We start from the raw sequence: 10941 nt of genomic DNA on the forward strand, positions 1-10941 counted from the left end.
CGTATATGTTTTTGGCTCACAAACAAGAGATTGCTTAAAGGGGACCTGTCACCCAGACACAAAAATCTGTATAATAAAAGTCCTTTTCAAATTAAACATGAAATCCAATTTCTATTTATTATTAAAGCATTAATAGCTGTTGTAAGCTAATTTAAATATCTCAGCTGTCAATCAAATATTGTCTGCCCCTCCTCTATGTCTTAGACAATTACTTTCACTTTCCATTCAGCACTTCCTACATGTCACTGCTCTCCCCACATTCCCCCCAATCTCTTCACCATTTAATTGTGTAACCAGGACATGGGGATGGACATCAGCTCCCCCATTCTGGTGCACAAACAAGATTCTGAGATGATACAAGACTTGTCTTAATAACAGTGTCCCACAAAATGGCTCCTGCCTGCTTGTTAGAATTATGAATTCCCAGACTGAAGGAAACAAGATTCAAATCATTTATACAGTGTCATTAAAGTTCATTTTGCTTGACTAATGTGATAAAATAGGATTTTGAATAATTTTTTTGGGTGACGGGTCCCCTTTAACCCTCCAAAGATTTGATTGAAGTATAGGATATATGATCTAATATGATGATAATACTTGAGATATTTGTCTGCCCATTTGTGCCTCTGAGATCAATTGCTTAGCAGCTATTTCCTATGGCCAATAAGATACACGGGACTGAAGCTATTGTGGTTGGTGATGTCCGTTATGTGCACATGAGAGGTTGTAATTGTGAGACACAAGGGTTTCATGTAGTTATTGGGCAGTTTCTATGTGTATTCAGGCAGGTTTATGTGTGTTTGGAACACAATACGTTCCACTTCATACTTATGTACATATTTCCTATGATTCCCTTACAGTCCCGTGTATAGTTCATGTGCATTGGTGATTGGAATATGCGTTCCAATGAATAGCGTATACTTCCTGTCATCACCTGTAACTAGGCGGAAATGACATCACACGCCGACAATCACCGGTTTGTAATGAGATGTTTGTGAGGGTATTTATACTGCACAGCACATGTAATCTCTCTGCCTTTTTTACTATTTTTGTACTAAAAGTGTTTTGCCCCTGATGAAGATCACTATGGTGGTCGAAACGCGTCGGGTTTTCTGCTATCATGTAAGTGTCTGATATAATAAACTTTGTTCGTTTTTTAAGTCTGAGTGTGCAATCCATATATTTATTTATTTATGTACCAGTAAATTCTGCAGAGATCACATTTCTTGCTTGGAAAATTATTTTAAGGTATAAAGCATTCATCATCATCATCATCATCATCATTTATTTATATAGCGCCAACAAGATACACAGTGCTTTACCTTAGTTATAACAAACAGGGAGTAAATAGGAGGATAACAAACAAACAGAGTCCAATAGGATTAGCATTATGGTTGTTGTTCCATCAGGAAAATACAGTTCTCAGGGTGCTCCCCTCCCTCCCAAATGTAACCCCCGGCTGCTGCAACTGCCATCAATCCCTACTGGCAATTTCCTACAAGAGACCAATGTTCCTTCATTAAAGGAAAACTATACCCCCAAAATGAATACTTAAGCAACAGATAGTTTATATCAAATTGAATGACATATTAAAGAATCTTACCAAACTGGAATATATATTTACATAAATATTGCCCTTTTACTTCTCTTGCCTTGAACCACCATTTCGTGACTCTATCTGTGCTGCCTCAGAGATCACCTGACCAGAAATACTACAACACTAACTGTAACAGGAAGAGATCACCTGACCAGAAATACTGCAGCTCTAACTGTAACAAGAAGAGATCACCTGACCAGAAATACTACAACACTAACTGTAACAGGAAGAGATCATCTGACCAGAAATACTGCAGCTCTAACTGTAACAGGAAGAGATCACCTGACCAGAAATACTGCAGCTCTAACTGTAACAGGAAGAGATCACCTGACCAGAAATACTGCAGCTCTAACTGTAACAGGAAGAGATCACCTGACCAGAAATACTGCAGCTCTAACTGTAACAGGAAGAGATCACCTGACCAGAAATACTACAACACTAACTGTAACAGGAAGAAGTGAGGAAGCAAAAGGCAGAACTCTGTCTGTTAATTGGCTCATGTGACCTTACATGTGGTTTGTATGTGTGCACAGTGAATCCTACGATCCCAGGGGGCGGCCCTTATTTTTTAAAATGGCAATTTTCTATTTCTGATTACCCAATGGCACATACTACCAAAAAAGTATATTATTATGATAATGGTTCATTTACATGAAGCAGGGTTTTACACATGAGCTGTTTTACTCAGTATCTTTTAATAGAGACCTACATTGTTTGGGGGGTATAGTTTTCCTTTAAAGAAGCAGAAGTGTTACATATGTGATCCAATGAGGGATCCAAGATGATACAAGGACAGGGGCAGCTTTAGGCAGTTCTGTCTATTTGCCCTGCCCAGAGGTAATAAGGGAGGTCCCAAGACTTTGGGTTTTATTTCACATGTCTCACTGTATCTTTTATGGATCATTATATAAGTAGAAGTCATATTGTATCTTTTATGGAATATTATATAAGTAGAAGTCATATTGTATCTTTTATGTACTATTGTATAAGACACTTACTGTAATTGCTTCACTGTGTATTGTTTAATTAATACACTAAAATGTTTTACTGTGCATTATGGGCAGGGCAGCCATCAGGGGGGGACAGGGGGGAGAGTTGTAGGGGTCGCCGAGGGTAAGGGGGGCCCGGCCATGCCACACTTACTTGATTAGCCAGCGCCCCATCTTTCCTGAGAGCTGCTGACTTCGGGAAGGCATGGACTTTTAAGGGGCCCTGGCCACCAATTTTCTTATAATGTGGGGGGGGGGCTGGCCACCAATTTTTTTTTCTCATTTGGGGTCCTAGCCACCAATATTTTTTAATGGGAGGGCCCTGGCCACAAATGTTTTTTTTATGGGGGGCCCTGACCACGAATATCTTTTTTTAAAATTTTTATTAACATGTGGGAACCCTAGCCACCAATATTTTTTTTGTTTTTTTTCTGTGTGGTGGGGGGCGGACCTGTAGGTGGGGCTTGCGGTAGGCGCAGCCCAGGGGGCCCAGGAAATTTTGACGTACTGTACGGGGCCCTGCGATTTCTGATGGCGGTCCTGATTATGGGTAATCTGCAGGTGATCATTTTGGCCCCTCATTTTCCTGTGGGAAGTTAAACACTTGATGATATTGTTAATTAAAGGCTAGACAAATAGTAGTTGTTTTTTTTTTTCAAATAACACTGGAGTGCTGCTGCTTTTATTGATAAAGACTTGTGCTTTTGCTACTTTCCCTTGATATTGAGTCAGACAATGAGGAATCTGCGCCGTTCATGGCTTGTGACATAAACAGCCCAAAGGAGAACTTCCAGGTTCTAATGGGAGAGTCCAGTAAGTAAATGTCCTTACCAGGGTCGCTGACCCCGGCAACTGGATTGCGGTTGACCTTTCAAGCCTGACAATTGCAGGACAAAAAAACTGTAAATATTAAAAAGAAAACCTATAAAAATAAAAAATGAAGACCAATTGCAGAATGGATTGGAATGTTGCTGCTGCCTGCACTGCACTAACAGTTTCTGTATAAATGAAATGCCATATAGTCCATGTAAGGGTTACTCAGGAGCAGCCTCTGTGCTTATACACAGTCACATAAACACTCACTGGGGGTTAAAGAGAATTTCCTCCACTGAGTATAATGAGTATAATGATATATATAACTGTGGGCCATTTATAAATGCGCATGTTGTTCTATTTACAGTCGTGCAGCTCTATCTGTTCTGCTTATAGGCGCAGTTCTTGGGGCTGCACTTTGTGGCTTGTTACAGGCGCAGTTATTTCCAACAACACTGGTTTCACTTCTGGCTCCAGTTCTGGTCACGTCCTGTGGAGCGACCCCCCCACCTCTCTCTATTAACTCATTCACTGCTGGGGACTGAGAGGGCCAGGTGGCCAGGCAAGACATTTGTGTGATATGCGCCCAAGCTCTCTCGCACCCAACCTCTCTCACCCAAATTCTCTCTCACCCAACCTCTCTCACCCAAGTTCTCTCTCACCCAAGTTCTCTCTCACCCAAGTTCTCTCTCACTCAAGTTCTCTCTCACCCAAGTTCTCTCTCACTCAAGTTCTCTCTCACCCAAGTTCTCTCTCACTCAAGTTCTCTCTCACCCAAGTTCTCTCTCACTCAAGTTCTCTCTCACCCAAGTTCTCTCTCACTCAAGTTCTCTCTCACCCAAGTTCTCTCTCACTCAAGTTCTCTCTCACCCAAGTTCTCTCACACCCAAGTTCTCTCTCACCCCAAGTACTCTCTCACTCAAGTTCTCTCACACCCAAGTTCTCTCTCACCCCAAGTTCTCTCTCACTCAAGTTCTCTCTCACCCAAGTTCTCTCTCACTCAAGTTCTCTCTCACCCAAGTTCTCTCACACCCAAGTTCTCTCTCACCCCCAAGTACTCTCTCACTCAAGCTCTCTCACACCCAAGTTCTCTCTCACCCCCAAGTACTCTCTCACTCAAGCTCTCTCTCACCCAAGTTCTCTCTCACACCCATGTACTATCTCACTCAAGTTCTCTCTCACCCCCAAGTACTCTCTCACTCAAGCTCTCTCACACCCAAGTTCTCTCTCACCTAAGTTCTCTCTCACCCAAGCTCTCTCTCACCCAAGTTCTCTCTCACCCCCAAGTACTCTCTCACTCAAGCTCTCTCTCACCCAAGTTCTCGCTCACCCAAGCTCTCTCACTCAAGCTCTCTCTCACCCAAGTTCTCTCTCACTCAAGCTCTCTCACACCCAAGTTCTCTCTCACCCAACCTCGTTCTCACCCAAGTTCTCTCTCACTCAAGCTCTCTCACACCCAAGTTCTCTCTCACCCAAGTTCTCTGACACCCAAGTTCTCTCTCACCCCCAATTTCTGTCTCACCCAAGCTCTCTCACACCCAAGTTCTCTCTCACCCAACCTCTTTCTCACCCAAGTTCTCTCTCACTCAAGCTCTCTCACACCCAAGTTCTCTCTCACCCAAGTTCTCTCTAACTAAAGTTCTCTCTCACCCAAGTTATCTATCAACCAAGCACTCTCTCACCCAAGCTCTCTCACCCAAGCTTTCACACCCAAGTTCTCTCTCACCCAAGAGCTCTCACGCCCAAGTACTCTCTCAACCAAGCACTCTCACCCAACCTCTCTGTCACCCAAGTCTCTGTCACCCAAGTCTCTGTCACCCAAGTCTCTGTCACCCAAGTCTCTGTCACCCAAGTCTCTATCACCCAAGCTCTCTATGGTGCATCAGGTTCAGCACACGTCAGTAACATGACTGTCACAGGACTGACCTGACACACGTGCCACATACACACACTTTGCCTAATTGTCTCCCAGCACCCGACTAGACCCAGGCAAAGCAGCACAGGATAAAAATACATTAATAACATGGCCCCTGATGACTCTGGACCCCTAGATATAGTGTGGGGCAGTCTATCCATTCATTGGCTTGGGTCAGTACTTGGGTCGGTAACAGGTAGGAACATGGGAGTCTCTGCAGTTTGTGTGGTTGGACTGAGGTCTCTGTGGCTCCCTCCTATGTCCCATTATAACTGTCACACATCCCACTGACTATTATTAGAATCCAGTAATGAAATTCTCCGGTTCTGCTATTGACTCACTGTCAGGAAACCACATCCTGCAGCTCCCCCGGCCCTCAGATACTCAGCCTGTTGGGTCCTTCTGCCTTGCTGGGGGGGCTTCTCTACTCGGGGGGGGGGCACTGTTAATAAGGGTCCTGCTCCATTCATCTCTTCTTCAATTAGATGCCAGTGGGCACAGGCCCAGTAGAACCTTTATGTACTGACAGAGTTGCATTACATGTGCCACAGCTCTGCACCCACTCTTGCCCCTAGAATTGTAATTGTCCCCTCTAGGGTCACGACATGAGCTGGAAAATTCCTCCCCCGCCACATGTTGCAAATAATTTGCCAACTGAGTCACCATTTTCATTACTATGTTGTTTGTTTGAGTGGGTGCAGTGGGCAAAGTGGTGTTGGCAAGAGGGTTCCTTGCACCCATAGCCAGGGGTTGTGTGTCCTAGTAATGAGGGTAAGTATATTAGGGGCTGCCACATGGGTGCTAAACACTATAGTGATATGGTGCCAGGGCTCTATGTATAGTGTCAGTGTGAGTGAATAAGACTTGCACAGCTGCACTCAATAGGCCAATTGTAGACAAGTTCAATGTTATATTTCTTCATTTCACTCACTCTCTGTTTGTGGGTATCACAACTCATACACAAGTTGAGGGGTGCGGTGTGAATCTCCCACTTCATTTCTCATTCCCATGGACATTAGTCTCTGAGCCAATAAGCACCATCATTAGTGATGAGCAGACTGAATGAGTCACATGACTTGGCAGTTAATATCAGTGGCTATACTTTGTTTCGGAGGGACAGAGGCAATAGAAAAGGAGGAGGGGTATGTCTGTATGTTAGGCAGGATTTAAATCTAATATAAAGGAGGAGGTTATGTTAGAAAATGAGGGGGCAGAAGTCTTATGGGTGGAGTTCTTCACCAATTGTAAAGAGTCCAGCAAATTAATTGTAGGAGTCGCTATAGACCCCCTAATGTAAGTGACGAGGAGGAGGCAAAGCTCCTAATGCAAATAGAAAAGGCTGCTAGTTTAGGTAAAGTAATGATAATGGGGGATTTTAATTACCGTATATACTCGCGTATAAGCCGAGTTTTTCAGCACCCAAAATGTGCTGAAAAACTCAACCTCGGCTTATACGCGGGTCATACGTAGATACGCTCCTTCCGCGGCCCCAGCAGGACTGTCTGTGACTGACTGTCACGATCGCCGCCCGGAGCAGGTCCAGGAGCTCCGGGCGGCGCGTCCTTCCCTGCCGGCGTTCGCTCCCAAAATGGCGGCGCCCATGGCCGCCACGTGGGTAGCTCCGGGCGGCGATCGTGACAGTCAGTCACAGACAGTCCTGCTGGGGCCGGGTCACAGGGGGTCGCACTGCTGGGCTGGAAGTCAAAGCTCTGCGGGACAAGACAGAGCTCCCTCTGTCTCTGCAGGGCTCGCAGGGTGCTGGGTGTAAAGGGGAACATTTCTCCAGCCATTTTATGAGGGATTTTGATGTTTTCACCCCGTCGGATCAGCAGTGGCATCACTATGCGTCTGTGCTAGAGAACTGTGTCCTATTTATAACCTGGCCCACACTGATCCTTCTCAGGGTAAGCATATTTTTGCAGTGTCATGTTCCTGCTGATGGAATTATGGGGAGGCTCTTTTAAATAGTTTTAGATAGATTTCTATGCCATAAAACATGATTACACATTTACACATTCACATTTTGAAATCTGACATGGGGCCCCTAGGCTTATACACGAGTCAATACATTTTTCCAGTTTTCTTAGGTAAATTAGGTACCTCGGCTTATACACGGGTCGGCTTATACACGAGTATATACGGTAGCCAGATATTGACTGGAGCAACAGTACTGCCAGATCAGTTAATGGGAACAAGTTTATAAACTGTTACATGACAATTTTATGGCACAGGTTGTTGAGGAGCCAACCAGAAAAAATGCTATTGTGGATCTAGTGATCTCTAATGAGCCAGAACTTATAGCAAATGTGCAAGTCATTGAACCCCTGGGTAATAGTGACCATAATGTTATATCATTTAATGTCTGGTGCAAAAAACTAATATATACTGGGGCAACAAACACCAGGAATTTCAGAAAAGATCATTTGAGTGCCTTGAGGGCTCAGAGTATTGATTGGGACAGAACAGAAATGGTTGTCATTTAAACTGATATTAAATCATTACTGTTCTCAATTTATTCCCTTAAGGAGTAAATGTAGAAGCTCTAAGAATCATCCTGTGTGGCTTAATACAGAAGTAAAGAAGTTAATGGGAAAGAAGAGAAAGGCATTTAATAACTACAAATCTGTAGGGACAGAAGCTGCATTTAATGAATATAAACACTGTAATAAATGTTGTAAATCAGCAATCCGGAAGGCTAAGAAAGGAAATGAAGAGTTAATTGTGATGGAGGTGAAAACTAACCTTAAAATTTTTTTTTTAAATCTATTAATAGTAAAAAGATGCAGGTTGAGAGTGTTGCTCCATTAAATAATGGTACCAGTCTGGCTGTAACAGATACAGAAAAGGCAAATGTGTTAAATCAGTTCTTTTCTTCAGTGTATACAATAGAGGAGTGTGAGTTCCCAGGCTCACTTTATAACTGCACTAATGGCTCAGCTCAATCTAGTCAGTGGCTGACTCAGGATATGATTCATAAAGCTTTAATACAAATTAATGTAAACAAGGCTCCAGGGCCTGATGGCATACACCCCCGGGTTCTTAGAGAGCTTAGTTCAGTTTTAGACCAGCCCCTATTTCTGATTTTCTCAGATTCACTTACATCTGGTATGGTGCCTATGGATTGGAGAAAAGCTGATGTTATTCCAATATTTAAAAAGGGATTACGATCTCAGCCTGGCAATTATAGGCCAGTAAGTCTGACATCTGTGGTGGGCAAATTATTTGAAGGCTTGTTAAGGAATCACATTCAAAATGTTGTCCTAGTGAATGTCATTATGAGCAGCAATCAGCATGGCTTTATGAAGGATAGGTCATTAGGGATGTAGCGAACTGCCGTTTATGTGTTCGCGAACGCCGTTCGCGAACACCGGCAAAAAATGCGAACAGTTCGCGAACTGTTTGCGAACTTCGAACATCCGAAAATCGTTCGATTCGAACGATCGAAGGATTTTAATCGTTCGATCGAAGGATTTTCGTTCGAATCGAACGATCGAAGCCATTCGATCGAATGATTTCATTCAATCCAATGGCTTCGATCGTTCGATTCGAACGAAAATCCTTTGATTTTAGCGATCGAAGGAATCGAATGGTCGAATGGTCGAACGATTTTTGACGCGAACGCCTATTGGCGAACGTCGCGCGACGTTCGCGAACATTCGGCGGACGCGAACAGTCGAAGTTCGCGCGAACTAGTTCGCCGGCGAACAGTTCGCTAAATCCCTATAGGTCATGTCAGACTAATTTGATTGTTTTTTATGATGAGGTAAGTAAGATTCTGGACAGTGGGGGGGGGGCAATGATTTATTTGGATTTTGCCAAAGCGTTTGATACTGTGCCCCACAAACGACTGCTTTCTAAACTAAGGTCTGTTGGGCTTAATGAAGTCGTTTGCACATGGATAGGAAACTGGCTACAGGATCAGGTACAGAGGGTGGTTGTTAATGGGACATTCTCTACTTGGAGTAAGGTTCTTAGTGGGGTCCCTCAGGGCTCAGTATTGGGGCCACTTTTATTTAACTTGTTCATTAATGACTTAGGGGAGGGGATTGTAAGTAATGTATCAGTGTTTGCAGATGAGACAAAACTATCAGCCCAATTAATTCCATCCAGGATGTGGCACTTGCAACAGGATCTTGACTAACTGGCAATCTGGGCAGCTAAGTGGCAAATGAGATTCAATGTTGATAAATGTAAAGTCCTGCACCTGGGATGTAACAATATCCACTTATACCCTTAATGGGACTGCACTAGGCAAATCCATAATGGAGACGGAGCTTGGAGTCCTTGTAGATAATAAACTTGTCTGTAGCAAGTAATGCCAGTCAGCAGCATCAAGGGCAAATAAGGTCTTGAGTTGTATTAAATGGGGCAGAGAGTCACGGGAGGAGGGGGTCCCACTGTATAGAGCACTGGTAAGGCCCCATCTAGAATATGCCCTACAGTTTTGGTCTCCATCACTCAAACAGAACATTATTGTATTAGAGAGGGGACAGAGAAGGGCAACTAAGCTGGTAAAGGGAAAATCTTAGCTATGAGGAAAGACTGGCCAAATTGGGGATGTTCACTCTGGAGAAGAGGCGCTTAAGGGGAGATATGATAACTATGTATAAATATATAAGGGGATCATATAATAATCTCTCTAATGATTTATTTACCAGTAGGTCTTTCCAGCTGACACAAGGTCACCCATTCCAATTAGAAGAAAAGAGGTTCCGCCTAAATATTGGGAAGGGGTTTGTTACAGTGAGAGCTGTGAAGATGTGGAATTGTCTCCCTGAATCAGTGGTACAGGCTGATACATTAGATAGGTACAAGGAAGGGTCGGATGCTTTATTCACCAGTAGCTCCTCCCAGCAGACAGGAGGGAGCCAATGAGATTAGAGGAGGGAAAGGGGAGTTACAGGGAGAGCTGGGAAGTGAATCAGTGGTACAGGCTGATACATTAGATAGGTATAAGGAAGGGTCGGATGCTTTATTCACCAGTAGCTCCTCCCAGCAGACAGGAGGGAGCCAATGAGATTAGAGGAGGGAAAGGGGTGTTACAGGGAGAGCTGGGAAGTGAATCAGGGGTACAGGCTGATACATTAGATAGGTACAAGGAAGGGTCGGATGCTTTATTCACCAGTAGCTCCTCCCAGCAGACAGGAGGGAGCCAATGAGATTAGAGGAGGGAAAGGGGTGTTACAGGGAGAGCTGGGAAGTGAATCAGGGGTACAGGCTGATACATTAGATAGGTACAAGGAAGGGGTGGATGCTTTATTCACCAGTAGCTCCTCCCAGCAGACAGGAGGGAGCCAATGAGATTAGAGGAGGGAAAGGGGTGTTACAAGGGAGAGCTGGGAAGTGAATCAGGGGTACAGGCTGATACATTAGATAGGTACAAGGAAGGGCTCGGATGCTTTATTCACCAGTAGCTCCTCCCAGCAGACAGGAGGGAGCCAATGAGATTAGAGGAGGGAAAGGGGTGTTACAAGGAGAGCTGAGAAGTGAATCAGGGGTACCAGGCTGATACATTAGATAGGTACAAGGAAGGGTCGGATGCTTTATTCACTAACAGTAGCTCCTCCCAGCAGACAGGAGGGAGCCAATGAGATTAGAGGAGGGAAAGGGGTGTTACAGGGAGAGCT

The sequence above is a fragment of the Xenopus laevis genome, chromosome 1L (assembly GCF_017654675.1).
Source record: "Xenopus laevis strain J_2021 chromosome 1L, Xenopus_laevis_v10.1, whole genome shotgun sequence".
Taxonomy (NCBI): Eukaryota; Metazoa; Chordata; class Amphibia; order Anura; family Pipidae; genus Xenopus; species Xenopus laevis.